The 15,703-nt window shown below is 35.5% G+C and overlaps 1 long non-coding RNA gene across 1 annotated transcript in view; it reads left to right on the top strand.

Moving 5' to 3' along the window:
• The first annotated feature begins 1,080 nt into the window (after positions 1–1,080).
• LOC135321734 (uncharacterized) overlaps positions 1,081–15,703 on the top strand; it is a 35,546-nt gene continuing 20,923 nt past the window's right edge. Inside the window, exon 1 of the long non-coding RNA XR_010381771.1 lies at positions 1,081–1,290. This is a non-coding gene — a long non-coding RNA (uncharacterized LOC135321734). The remainder of the gene's footprint in view (positions 1,291–15,703) is intronic.

The raw sequence follows: 15,703 nt of genomic DNA, 5'->3' as shown, positions 1-15,703 counted from the left end.
AATTTCCATAAGTACATGCGGAAAACATCACCTGAAAGACACTGAGAAGAAAACAACACAAACTATGTGTTAGATTTAATGGCAATATTTCTAGTTCTAAGGAGGCGTTTGTGTAGTCTACCACAAATATCCATAATAATGTAATTCCCACACATTGACTAAATTCCTACTGTGTGAAAAGCATTATGCTGCTCCCTGTGGAAAGCACAAAGCTGCAGATCCTCTGCCCTGAAGACACTTATAACCTAGTAGGAAAAATGAGCACAACTAATCATATGCAAGGCCATCAGGGACGTGATAAGAGAAGTAAGCGGTGCTCCATAGGAACTAGGAGAAGAGAGGAATAGACTTTGTCTTTACTAATAATCTGAAACAGGAAATGAACTTCTCAAAAACAATGTTGGCTGATGATTTCAAATCGGAAATTATTCAACAAACTTAGTGTGGAAAGAAAGATGATGTAAATTTTCCAAAAGAGTTTGCAAATTGGAATAGAAATAAAATGAGAGTCAATTTGGAAAAAAAAAAAAAAAACAACAGTGGAGGTAGAGGGGCAGAGAAGGCATAAAGACATCTGAAAACTAATCACTTGAAAGCATTAGGTGTCCAGTGGGCAGAAACCTAGGGTATGGGTTAATGGATCACACATTAGTTGCAACTCAATGTTACAGCCCAAAGGCTTAGTCCGGGTGTTCAATAGGTGAAGGACACAAAGGGCCTCTGTGAACAGAGCATGAAAAGAGGATTTATTCTAGTGAAACCACAGCTTGAAAAGAACATGCCATTAACTCAGAAAAAAATACTAATCACCTGTCAGTCATCCGAAAAAGCACTAAAGGTCTTTACAGAATCAAGAACAGGGGAGAAAAGCCCAACTCTTAGCTTAAACACTGATATCACTTAGGTAAAAACAAAGAAAAAGTTGGAAAAGAAAGAATTATAGTGGAAAGAAAAAGTTGAAAAAGTCAGAATTATACGAGGAAGAAAGAAAAGCAACCAATGGTATTACGCCTACCAGCTAAGACAATGACAAAATCATGTAACACATCACTGTTAATTTAGGAACTGTAGCTTTATTAATTATTGACTAAATCAGACTGCCATTGAGTCAATCAAATTAAGGCCAGAACAAACCGAATCTACTGCACTCTTGCTGACTGAACTGTTTTTTTAAGACATGAACTTAATAGGATCAAATTAAGTAGAGTTTTAATTCAAAGTCAGGAAGATACCTGAAACAAAGGTACTTCAGTCATGATGTCTAAGAGTATCTGGAATAGTTCTTGGCTGGTAAGTAGCTATTTTATTTTTTAATTTTTTTGCATTCTTTTTTATTGAAGTATAGTCAGTTTACAATGTTATGCCAATTTCTTGTGTACAGCATAATGTTTCAGTCACACATATGCATAAATATATTCCTTTTCATATTCTTTTTCATTATAGGTTACTGCAAGATATTGAATATAGTTCCCTGTGCTATACAGAAGAAACTTGCTGTTTATCTATTTTATATACAGTAGTTAGTATCTGCAAATCTCGAATTCCTAATTTATCCCTTCCTATCCCATTTACCTCCTAGTAACCATAAGTTTGTTTTCTATGTCTGTGAATCTGTTTCTATTTTGTAAATAAGTTCATTTATGTCTTTTTAGGTAGCTAGTTTTTTGAGAGCACTTCAGTGCTCCTTTTTCTGTGGGCCACTTCAGTTAACTGTTGTATGGCCACAGGTTTTTAACCCTGATGAACTTTCTTGCAAAGATATTAGTTAGGTGCAACTTGATCTCTTCAGCTCAGTAAATGTAGGGGATTCGAGCAATCCATCTTCTTTATTGGGTAGCTCGCAAAAAGTATAATATGCATGTTCTGATCATTAGAGTTAGGACTAGAAGATGCTAAGCAAACATTTTTTTCTCTCTTTACTCTGTCATTTACTCCTCTTCTCTATATTATACTTATTCATTGTAAATTGAAATTAACTCAACTTCCATATATTATTTAGGAAGAAAAAGGTTAAACTGATACTTGAGGTTTAAACATCTTTATGGTAATGCCATAATGGCCACTTTAAAATTATCTTTGATTCACTCACCCAGAACAGTATGTTGTATACCTAAACAATTACCATAGTTTTTATATCTTCTAGAAGTAAATTAATTGTAAACAACATTCAATAAAATATTCTTCATACTTGGGCTGATACTTGAGCTCATTCCTTCATCAGCAAAGGAGAGAGATTTATAAGACAAACTTTAAGTAGCGTCTAAGTTTGAGAAAGATAAATAAACCTGAAGCCCCTCGGCATACTAGTTTTACCCTCTGACCACCAGAACTGAGACTCTGAAATACCAGATAAACTCCAGAGCATCAACCTAATTCTACCTAAAGTGAAACTTGACCAGCTCTTTGAGTCCTGGATGTCCCAAATATTATCCAGGGTCCACTCAGTTTGGTGTATTAAAGTTTTCTCCATATTTTAGTAGAACCTGAAGTACCATCTTACCTTCTGCTTCTGCTCTATTCTTTTTTCTAGTTGTTCATCTCTGACACTCTGATTCTACCTTCTTATGTGGGGCACCTCAACATCAGACCTCCAGAACATGTCCAGCTGTGTCCACATAGCACCAAGTTCGTAGTTATGAGATGGCTCACAGGGTATAACAGTACTTCACAGTGTATAGTGAGTCCTTAACACAACCTTTAACTACTTTGCAAATATGGATGAGAATAGAGTCACACTCCACATTTTCACAACTTTATAAAAAGGCAAAAACTGACAATTTAAATTCCATTAAGTCAAAGTAAGATTTAATTCTTTAGAAAACAAAAATAAGAAAAAAAACATGTTACAGGTTTCTTAAGCAGACATACAACTTTAATTAAAATGACGAGTCTTAAAATGACACAAATGAATTTATTTACACAACAGAAACAGACTCATAGACTATATATATAAAATAGGTAAACAACAAAATCCTACTGTATAGCACAGGAAACTATTTCAATATCTTGTATTAACCTATAATGAAAAAGTATATATGTGTGTGTGTGTATATATATACATATATATATAAATAAATTTATATATATAAATATACATTTATATATATAAAAACTGAATCACTATGCTGTACACCAGAAACTAACACAATATTGTAAATCAACTATACTTCAATTTAAAAAATGAGTCTTTACTAGATTGCAGAATATGTGTGTAGTCACAACAGATGCTAATTTATTCCCAGATGTTGGATTCTGGGGTTACCACTTTGTTGAAAAGAAGACCTTAATTCTGGGTGCCAAGGTTTAGGATTTTGAATAATCACTTAGTTGAAATCATAGTATAAAAGAAGACTGGACAAACCAAGAGAATTGCAGAAATGAACTCGGATAGTGAAGTAATGCCAGAGAGTATTGGTTTATTGCCTGACCCAGTGACCTCACGAGGCCAGTGTCCTGCTTGCATGAGGCCAGATCGCCTGGACACTGGAGTCTCCATTGTTGCCACAGCTCAGCCTTTTCTTAACCTCCTAAGTTTCTCTCAAACATAAGTGTTTTCTCCCTTTCAGTTTTCATATTTCGCTTGTGACATACTGATGCTTCTAGTTTTAAATATCACAAACCTTTATAAATTTCCATGATTGTTGCTTTGAATTTAAATTTTAAAAAATTATCCAGGAGTTTGAACATGTTCCAGCATATCGTTTGTTAACCAAGATCTTGTTTTCTATGAAATAAAAACACTCAAAGGCATTACTACCTCTGATAATAGAAATAAACCTGTGGGCTGACACCATCGGTCATTTTAATAATTGACTAGATTAAGAAAAGCCATTGACTTATTTCAGGCCTTGATCTCAGCCTGTGATTAACTCTTGAATAACAGCTGGCCAGATCGTCATCATCATGACCGAGAGGTTATCACTGTACAGCTACATTAAGGCCAAGACCACACCATTTCTATGTCTGACTTGTGAGGATTTTAAACTTATAAGTGAGAAGATTTATCTTTGCCTTCCAACATATCAAACAAAAAAAGCATACATTCATTCACAATACAATACTAAGAAACTGTGCACAAAGGTAAGTCAGACAGGACTATTATTTTCTGAGGAACTGACTAGGGTGGGTCTCCTGGGTCACCATAAGATACAAGATCATGTGGATTGTGTATGTCTGGCTCCAAAGTGAATTTATTAATGCTTTCCAGCTATCCACACATTAGGAGAATGGAAAGAGAGTCAGTGCATATGAATACAAGGTGTTTTTGACACCAAAGCCTGGAATCTACAAACAAAAGGTGTCCTGAAGGCACAGAAGGTGTCCCAGCAGGCTACCTCTGCTAATGTTAGTTTTAAGACAAACACTACAGAAATTCTTTTGCACTTCAATCAATTCCTTTTCCTTGGATGAGGCACAGATCTTTACTAACATAATCTTATTTACCAGCTGCTCAATCCATTTTACAAATTCAACCCTGTTGAAATAGAGCATCAGGGAGAAGAATATTGAGAAAATTCCTATAGTCAGTTAGTAGTCAGTGTTTTCTTGAAACCAGTATTAAATTCACTATTTATAAATGTTAGAGAAAGACATAAAAATAAAGTTATCAGACCATCAGTCAAAGCTACAAGAAATCTTGGTAATTGTCAGAGTAGAAATGACAAGACTAAGTGAAAACACCAGAGCAGAAATAAGCTCTTCCCTGAAAAACAGGAGGGGAGCTTCTGTCTTCTCAGTCCAGAAAGGTTTATCTGTCTTCCTCCCTTTGCTTTATAGGCAAAAGTCACTGTGCCTGTAAGATTTTGCCAGTGAAAATTATGCTATAATCTTCCATCTATAGATTCGGGAGATAATTAAAATATGAGTAAGAGTTTATCTTTGTTATGAGTAAGGTCTCATTTTTCCAGTTCTCACATCGATTAAAAAGCTGTGCTCGGCAGAGAAAAACACTGTTTACTCTACCAATAGGTTGAGCCATAGGGCATTGCCAGTATTCAACCATTTTTCACCTACAAAATTGGAAACTTCCTGGAGTTCAACTCAACAGGTGAAAGCAATTTTTCTACAAATCTTTGATTTAAAAAGACAGACTTTTCTACATTCTGATATGAAAACTTTTCCTACTCTGAGAACTTCCAAATGCTCTTCCAAAATTTTCTGACTTCCCCATTCTTCCTCCTATTCTCCCATCTGGTGGTGGGCCCTCTTAGTGGTCATAGGGGTATCACTTGTGAATGGTGTGGATTTTAGGCACACCTTTCTTTTCTAGAATATTGTAAAAACGTTGGCATTAGTAGCCCAGGACTACCAAAAAAACGCCAAAGGCCATATGCCTTGTGTTCTTTGAATTGAATGGAGCAGTTCACCAGAAGCTCTCATGTCAAACATTATTTGCCAACTCTACATGAATCTGGAGGAGGAAAAGAAAAATTGAAAGAAAGTTTAAAATATGTACAGCATTTTTAATACTATGTACATACTAAAATACACATGCAATTTTATAACAGAGGGGTGCTGACCTCTGTTAGACTTGAATGACTGAAGATGATGCAGTATTGGTATAAAGCAGAATCAGAAGCAATGATTGTAGTCTCTGTACACATAATGCTCACTTGGTGGTAGCAGCATAAGTGAAGTTTATCATGTTAAGAAAGGTCCATGTGTTGTAATATATAACTTTATTATTATTATTATTCAGGTATGACAAGGCCAAAAGGTCGGGAGATCACTGCTGTGGAAAAGCTAGTTTGTTATACTCACAAGAAATGAGGGCATTACTATGTCATGGCGGGGGTGGGGAGACCATCACACAGAGAAGCACCAGGGTCAGTCAGGAAGCAGAGGGAGGGGGGAAAGATGGGGACACACCTTTACTGTAATTTCCACAGGAAGGAACAGGCAAGACAAGGGAAGCATGCTTAGGATTAGCCAGTTTGAATAATTTCAGTGGGTTCCAGGGCAGAGGGACTGTCCTTAGTTGTCTGGTACCTGGTCCTGGGCTTATTAGGGCAGAGGGCTAGTGACTAGGAGTGTGAGAGCTCAGTAGAGAAGGTAGTTAGGGATGTGGGTTCTGGATTAACTGGTTTGCCACTGAAAAGTGTGCTTGCTGATGAATAAATTGTTTACTCTCTCTAGGAGATGGCTAACTCTGGAAGAAGTAGCCCCTCCAGGTTAGAGGCTCCTGGTGTCAAAGCATCAGAATACAGAAAATAAAAGACCTGGCTCATCCATTACATTGTCTAATAGACACCTAGGAGGTGTCAAGTCATGGGTTCCTATCACAGCTCTGTCAGCAATTATCTGTGTAATAGATAAAGGGAATCGCATCTCTACCCTTTAATTCTTCCACTGGTAAATTAAACATTATTTGACTAGATAAATCTTAAATATATTAGGTACATGTTTAGCATTCTTTGAGTTAACGATCACATGACAAAAGGAGATGCCTTATTATATTCAACAAGATGACTCTTGTTCAGGACAAGAGTTCAGTAAATTCAGTCTAACATAGGAAAATCAGGTTTGAGTACACCTGTTTTTTAAAACAATCTCTAAAGCAGACAAATTGTTACTGCAACTTAAAAGCTAGAATACCTGCTTCTGCTTAAAGGTTTCGACTACATTGAACTTGGCTGCTGGGATTTTTAAGCACTGACAGGTCCAGGACTCCTTCAGAAGCACTATCTTACTTTTACTGATTGCTGACATTAATAAACAGCAACTGTATTTTATCTTCCATTAATTCAGCTTTTATATACTAACAAGGATATGGAGAGCTCACCACATAGGTGGTAACCCCTAAATTTATGCATAGTCATTGGCAACCAGCCCAGCTATAAAGTGTCTTAAAGCAAAATACAAATGTAGACTTGAAATTGTAAGATGAAAATCAGAATGCTGTTCTCAACCATATGGGAATGTTCCTGAATCATACCCGAAATGACATAGTTCTCAGAACTCTGCCTGGTGCCTCTGCCATGTTAAATTAAGCTGGGTATGTGATCCTTATGAAACATACACCCTTCTGATATTCCTAAGATTTAAGTAATAATCCTTTACCTTTCCTGCTCCTAAATAGAAAGCCCTCTGATTAGACATTATTCAACATCTTTATGTTTTGTTTGTATATAAGCACATTTTTGAAGTGCAAAGATTCCAGTGATATGTGTGCTGTGTGTGTGTGTGCGCGCGCGCGTGTATGTTTCCCGGGGGGGCGGGAGGTGGAGCAGAGAAGGGATGGAGGAATCAGGTCACAAAACAGTATGTAAAGTGTTATCATAGCTTTATAAGAATAAAATGGTATACTTAAAGGTCTGGAGAAATATATAGTCAAATGTAAACAGAATTCGCCTTTCAGTGATGAAGCTGTGGTGATTTTAATTTTCTTTTTCATTTGTTTTTGTATTTTCTGAATTACTTGCAATGAATATACATACATTCCTTTTATAATGGAGGAAAATTAACTTATTTCTATCTGCAAAACAAGCATCCCTGTATCCTTAGAGAATTCTTTGTTAAGACATTACTGAATATTACAAAATTTAAACGTCAAATGGTCACTTTCATGCAGATTTACAGATCACGATACAGATCACTGTAGATCAGTTTTCCCCACTTTCTTTAGGAACTTCAGTCCCTAATTATTTTTGTCCCTTAATGGAGGCACTGGGGACTGAACTCAGGACCTTGTGAACACCAAGCACACACTTTATCACCAAGCTATACCCCTACCCCAACTTCAGCCCCTAATTATTAAAATCTTTGGCGTATAGATAACAGTTAAGGCAATAAAACATGCCACTATGGAGGAGACTCTAAGGAAAGATTGTTCCTGGGGACAGCTCAGTCAGGCCACCCTATAGTCTTAAGGGCACAAGAGGTGGACAAAAAGGAGAGAAATTCCGTATTAAAAAGAATTAAAGTAGTTCATCAGTCACTGCCAAGGTCTCAGTTCAAACAATTGCTCGGTCCTCGGGTCCTCAGGGTTCATTCTAGTAGGCACCTGAGGGTGACAGGTGTATTTAAAAGGCTTGCTCGCTTGATTAGAGTGCCACAGTAATGAAGGCATGGTCTCAAGAACACTGCTTTTACCAGTTAGTTTTACATAAGGAGCAACTTTTTTGCAGTCACAGACTTGCCGGTATATCCAGCTTGGTCTTCTGCAAACACAAGGTTCGCAAACAGAGGAGCCTGGGGATAAGCATGTGGCGAAAGCAGCACAATTTTATAACCCCCATTTCGAGACTAGCTTAGAGTTTGTTCCTGTGATAATGGGGTCAACATCACCTTTAAATAGAAATCCTAGAGCTTCTAAGGTGGGACTAGAGTATAGACAGATCAGTTTAAGTTTGCCTTTTAAGTAAACCTCCCAGCTCAAAGCTCATGGGACCCAGCAACCTATATCATCTGATACCAAAGGGGCAAAATAACTCTGAGAACTTGATGCTTTGTTGTTCATCCTGTTTTCAAGGTCCTAGAATATTAGGATGGTATGTAAAACTTGAAAAGGTTGGAGAAAATAGCAGACAATCGTCCTCGATAAGTAACTGAAGTGGCAGTCACTCTTGGTTTAATGTCTGTGCTCATTCCTCTTTATCTACATCAGACTTTGTGCTTCTCATTTACTTCCATGAGTTATTACAAAAGAAAAGATGAGAGAAACTAATCTAAATTGGGTGAAACTTTTGCAAAGATCCATATTAAAGAATTAACATCATCTTTGTAGAAGCACTAATTAAATTGTTCTCATTGCCTACAACACAGGAAGCTCCCCAAGTCTGTACTTTAACTGCCAAGCAGATGTCACAAATATTTTATCAAATATGCTTTTCATTAATTAATCACTCTTTGAAATCATCGGTCAAAACTTCATGTTAAGGGCTAACGCATTTTCAAATATATTAATCCCCATAATTCTCCTTTAAGTGAGTATTATTAGCTCTGTTCCAAAAATAAATCATCTGAATGGCCATAAAAGAATGTAGTTTGATAAGCAGAGCCACGGCTATAATGCAGATGTAATGAATCATAGACCATGGTGCTAAGTTTTATCTAGTCAGTATTTTTATAGGTTCTAAGATTAAAGGTCATATATCCTCCCTTAGATATCTCAACCATAGCATAATTTTACCAGATGGAATGAGAGGTAATTGACCAATGTGTTGATAATTAAACTCTAGGTCTCTGCCAATAAACTCAACTTACGGCACGTAGGGTTTTTGTGGAATAAGATCATTATCTATAGAATAAAAATATAAATGTTTTAATTGGCATTGTTCGGATACTACACTGGCTGACCAGATTAAATAAGCTATCTGAAAAGTTTACAAGAAATGTTAAAAAAAAAAAAGGAATGCAATGTTATTCATTTGTCATCAAAATATGCAAAACAGTAACATATCTTTTTTATTTAAAAAAATAAGGCCTACCCTCTTAAGGTTTCAATACCACAATACCTATAAGCACAACGTTAACTATAAGTGCATTGTACAGATTTCTAGACATTTTACATCCTGCGTAGCTGAAACTGAACCTGTTAAACAGCAACTCCCCAGTTCCCCTACCTCCCAGCCCCTGGCAACCACCTTTTGATTTTCGACATCTATGAGTCTGACTATTTTAGATACCTCATTTAAGTGGAAATGAGCATTTGTCCTTCTGTGACTGGCTTCCTTCACTTAGCATAATGTCCCCAGGGTTTGAGATACTTGCACTCCTGTGTTTATTGCAGCATTTTTCAGAAAAGCCAAGATATAGAAGCAACCTAAGTGTCCACTGACAGATAAATGCATAAAGAAAATGTGCTACATACATACAATGAATATTATTCAGCCTTAAAAAAGACATATCTCTATTTTTAACTTTAACTTCCTATTATGAAAAATTTCAAACTGAAGAGCACAATGAATCTCCATGCTCCTGGGACTCTGATTCATGATTCATGATCACCAACCATGGCGAACTCTGTTTCACCTCTCCCCTTCACCTCTACTGGAAGCAAACACCAGGTGTCACATGATTTCATCCACTAATATTTCATATGTATGACTAAAAAGTGAGGACTATTTTATATACATTACCATAATACCATTATAATATCTGAAAAACAAGGTAACAATCCTTCAATGTCATTAAATATCTTGGAAGTTGCCCATTTCCAGCTGCTTACAAATATAAAAAATGTTTTACAGTTGTTTCTTAGAATTGGAATCCAATGAGACACACCTTGCAGTTGACTGCTTTATCTCTTGTCTCTGTTAATTTATCAGTTCCCCCTCTATCTTTCTTCTTCCTCTTTTCAAATTAATTGTTGAAGAAAGTATGGCATTTATCCTGTTGTCTGGATATTGTCATTGCATTCACAGATGTCATTTAACTGTTCCTCTAAACTCCACAATTCGAAATTGATGGTTGGATCGAAAATAAGCAGAATTAGGGTCAATTTTTTTTCCAATAATACTTCATAGATGTGGTAATATTCTTCCATCAGGGGCACGTGATGTCCAACATTATCTAGTTTTGTGATGTTTCAGCCATTGATGATTATTACCTAACTCGACTGATCTACTAGAATTTGCATGATAATACTTTACTTCTACAATTTCTTCATTTTTTAGCTGGAATTCCTTTACAAAAGGATTTCTACTCTATTAATATCTCATTAAAGAGTGGTACAAATTTGGTAAGAAAGAATAAAGGATTTATTTCTTCCTTCATTGAAAAGTTTATTTACCAGTTTACCTTAATTATCACAGATTTAGGATCTTTGGGAGGTCTGTTACACATTTTCAAGGATTTTATACTGATGAGGACCTGTATGGTAAAAAAGTTGGGACTTTTAAGAAAAGCCAATGTATTGCATGAAGTTGTCACTCTGTACCTTTGTACACTGTATACATCGTAGGTCCTCCTAAGTAAATGTGTTTCAAATCAATAAAAGACAACCAACGCGAAAATATAAAGATGCGCCAGTATTACAGGTAGGACTTTTAATTGCTAAAGGATTGGTAGCGTCTAAGGGGCTGAAGTGTCATAAAACTAAAGGCATCCTCGGGGCTTAGATGTTGAAAAGGTAGGAAACTACTCATCCACCCATGACAGGAAGTAGGATTTTTTTACCTGTTTATCTTTTTTTTCTTCCGGTTTTATTGAGATATAATTGACACATAGCATTATATAAATTTAGGGTGTCTAGCATAATGATTTGACATACATACATCACCAAATGATTATCACGACATTTAGTGAACATTCATCATCTCATATAGATACAAAATTAAAGAAATAGAAAAAAATTTTTCCTTGTGATGATAACGCTTAGGATTTACTCTCTAGAAACAACCTTTATATATGACATACATCAGTGTTAACTATATTTGTCATGTTGAACATTATATCCCTAGGACTTATCTTATAACTGGAAGTTTGTACCTTTTGAGTACCTTCATCCAATCCCCTCTCCTTTTGCCTCTGGTAACCGCAAATCTGATCTCCTTTTTAATGAGTTTGTTTGCATGCTTGTTTTTAGAGTAAAATTGACCTTTAACACTATGTTAGCTCGTGTTACACAACATGTGGCTTTAATATTTCTATAAATTTCAAAATGATCACCACGATAAACTAGTTATGATCTGTCATCATACCGTATTCCCCACACTGTACATTTCCTAGCCATGACTCATCATTTTGTAACTGGAAGTTTGTACCTCTTGATCTCCCTGGCCTATTTCTTTCCTCCACCCAGCCACTCTCCTCTGCTACCACCTGTTTGTTCTCTGTATCTATATTCAGCTTCTGCTCTGTTAGGTTTGGTCATTTTGTTTTTTTAGATTCCATACATAAGTGATATTATACAGTATTTGTTTTTCTCTGTCTAATATTTCACTTAGCATAATATCCTCTAGGTCCAGCCATGTTGCTGCAAATGGAAAGATTTCATTCTTTTTTATGGCTAAGTAATCATCCATTGTATGTATGTATACATCATGTTTTCTTTATCCATTCACCTATTGATGGGCACTTGGGTTGTTTCCATATCTTGGCTATGGTAAACAATGCTTTAATGAACATAAGGGTGCATATCTTTTCTAATTAGTGGTTTTGTTTTCTTTGGGTGAATACCTAGGAAATTGCTGAATCATATGGTAGTTCTATTTTTAACTTTTTTTGAGGAATCCCCATACTGTTTTCCATAGTAGCAGCACCAGTTTACATCCTCATCAACAGTGCACAAGGGTTCTCTTTTCTCCACATCCTCCAACACTTGTTATCTGTTGTCTTTTTGGTAATAGCCATTTTGGCAGGCATGAAGTGATATCTCACTGTGGTTTTGATTTACATTTCCCGGATGATTAGTACTGCTGAACATTTTTTCATGAACCATCTGTATGTCTTCTTTGAAAAAATGTCTATACAGATGCCCTGCCCATTTCTTAACTTGGTTATTTGTTCTTTTAATGTAGAGCTGTATGAGTTTTTTGTATATTTTGGATATTAACCCCTTATCGGATATATCATTTGTAACTATCTTCTCCTATTCAGTAGGTGGCCTCTTCATTTTGTTGATAGTTTCCTTTGCTGTGCAGAAACTTTTCAGTTTGATGTAGTCCTGGTTGTTTATTTTTGCTTTTGCTTCCCTTGCCTGAGGATATATCCAAAACAATATTCCTAGAACCTATGTCAAAGAGTTTACTGCCTATGTTTTCTTCCAGAAGTTTTATGGTTTCAGGTCTTATATTTAAGTCTTTAATGCATTTTGAATTTATTTGTATGCATGGCGTGAGAGAGTAGTACAGTTTGATTCTTTCGCATGTAGCTGTCCACTTTTCCCAATACCATTTATTGAAGTGGTTGTCTTTTCCCCATTGTATATGTTTGCCTCATTTGTCATAAATTAATTGCTTATAGAACTGTGTGTTTATTTCTGATCCATTGATCTATGTGTCTGTCTTTTTGCTAGTACCATACTGTTTTGATCACTGTAGCTTTGTAGTATTGTTTGAAGACAGGGAGCATGATACCTTCAGTTTTGTTCTTCTTCTCAAGATTGTTTTGGCTATTTGAGGTCTTTTGCATTTCTATAGGATTTTAAAATTATTTGTTCCCCTTCGGTGAGAAATGCCATTGATATTTTGATAGGAATTGCCTTGAATCAATAGATTGCCTTGGGTAGTATGGTCATTTTAACAATATTAATTCCTCTAATCCAGGACCATGAAATATTTTTCCATCTGTGTACCTCCTTAGATTGATTTCCAGGTATTTTATTCTTTTTTTATGCAATGTAAATGGGATTATATAAAAAAAAACTATCTCTTTCCAATAGTTCATTGTTAGTGTACAGAAATGCAACAGATTTCTGTATATTAATCTTGTATCCTGGAACTTTACTGAATTCATTGGTAAGTGCTAGTAGCTTTTGGTAGTGTCTCTTAAGATTTTCTGTGTATAGTATCATGTCATCTGTAAACAGTAACAATTTTATTTTTCCTTTCCACTTTGGATTCCTTTTATTTATTTTTATTGTCTGATTGCTGTGGTGAGGAATTCCAATACTATGTTGAAGTGGGATGATAAAGCCCCTTACTATTATTGTGCTACTGTCAATTTATGTCTGTTAATATGTTTTATGTATTTAGGTGCTCCTGTGTTGGGTGCATATATATTTACAATTGTTATTATCTTCTTGAATTGATTCTTTGATCATTATGTAATATCCTTCTTTGCCTCTTATTACAGTCTTTGCTTTAAAGTCTATTTTGTCTAATATAAGTATTGTTATGCTGGATTTATTTTTCTTTCATTTGTATGGAATATCTTTTTCTATCCTCTCACTTTTGGTCTGTGTGTGTCTTTAGTTCTAAAATCAGAATATATATGGGACTTATTTTTGCACCCGTTCAGACACTTTATGTCTTTTGGCTGGAGCAGTTAGTCCATTTACAGTTAAAATAATTATTGATAAATAAGCATTTATTGCCATTGTGCCAAGTGTTTGGGGGTTGTTTTTGTAGTTCTATTTTACTCCTGTCTTCTTCTTTTCCTCTCTTCCTTTGTGATTTGATGACTGTCTTTAGTGTTATACTTGGACTCCTTTCTCTTTGTGTGTGTGTGTGTGTGTGTGTGTGTGTATCTATTCCAGATTTTTGGTTTGTGGTTACGATGAAGTTTATATATAGCTATATATGTATATGATTTTTATATATATGCTATAGTTTATATATATATATACATATATGTATGATTATTTTAAGTTGTTGATGTCTTAAGTTCAAATGCATTTTAACAACCCTGCGTTTTTACCCACCCTCCCCAGCACTTACTGTTTTTGATATCATATTTTACCTTTTTGTTTTGTGTATCCCTTAACTACTTGTTCTGAATATGAATGGTTTTACTTCTTTTGTCTTTTAACCTTCCTACTAGCTTTATTTGTGGTTGATTTACTACCTTTATTGTATATTTATCTTAACCAATGAGATTTTCTTTTTGTAATTTTCATTTTTCTAGCACTGGCCTTTTCTTTTTCACTTAGAGAAGTCCTTTTAATATTTCTTATAAAGCTGGTTTGGTGGTGCTGAACTCTTTCAGCATTTGCTTCTCTGTAAAAATTTTGATCTCTCAATCAAATATGAACGAAAGCATCTGGATTTTAGCCCGCGAGAACTGTTGGACTTCTAACCTAGAGAATGTAAGATAAGCTATTAAATTTGTAGTGATTTATGACAGCAGTCATAGAAAACTAATACACCATTCTTTTTGCTCACATGGCACTTTGTGCCACAATTATAGCTGTGTAGTTAGAGGCAGTAAATGTAGTGCATTCACATAAGATTACACCTAGATTCAAAGTTCTGCTCTGCTACTTCTAAGCTACATAATCTTGGGCAATTAAAGGAAACTCTCTGGACCTCAGTTGACATCAGATCATCTGTTTACAGCCTTCCAATGCACAGAGCTCCTGTCCTTTGATGTATTTATCACAAATATAATTAAATAATCAACTGAGTGCTTAATTAAATGTCTGATTCTCCCTTGAGATAGTGGTTTCCCCAGGGAAGGAGCCCTAACTGTCTTGTTAATATTTTGCATTCCTAGCACAAAACTCCAGTGCTAGGCAAAAAGATGCATTTAAAAATAATTTGCCAATTAAATGGATTTGATTAAATGTATCACTTTGGGTGTGATGTACACAATACTGTCCACTAAAATATCAATAAATTCAGAATGTAAAAATAAATTCACAGCACCATTATGATTCAGTGATTTAGAGAGCTATGACTCAAGAGATTTTAAAATCTCCTCCTTTAGCTCCCCATTTTTAAAGTTATTTTAGTTTGTCCCCTCCTTCACCACTTCGCTTTTCCAACAAGGAGGTGTTTTCACTGGTAGGTGTACCCAGAACAAATGGAAGGTTTCACAGCTACAGATAGGGCCTCCCAGGTATCTGCACCCTACTAGTATCCCCATAAGGCTTGGGTCTGATACTCATATTTACAGGTTAAAAATATAAATTTAATGTGATAAGTTCTAGGGGACTGATTCAGGTCAATCAGCCAAAAGACCATTTGTTAATTTACAATGAGAACTATTCCAGGAGCAAAAAAATTTTTTGCACTGGATCACACCTTCTGTATCCAGCAGGAAAATTTATTAGGAAAAAAATGTTTTTAACTTTTTTAAAAAAAAAAGGAGAACAAACAAG

The sequence above is a fragment of the Camelus dromedarius genome, chromosome 7 (assembly GCF_036321535.1).
Source record: "Camelus dromedarius isolate mCamDro1 chromosome 7, mCamDro1.pat, whole genome shotgun sequence".
Taxonomy (NCBI): domain Eukaryota; kingdom Metazoa; phylum Chordata; class Mammalia; order Artiodactyla; family Camelidae; genus Camelus; species Camelus dromedarius.
This window is presented reverse-complemented; position numbering and strand designations above follow the sequence as displayed.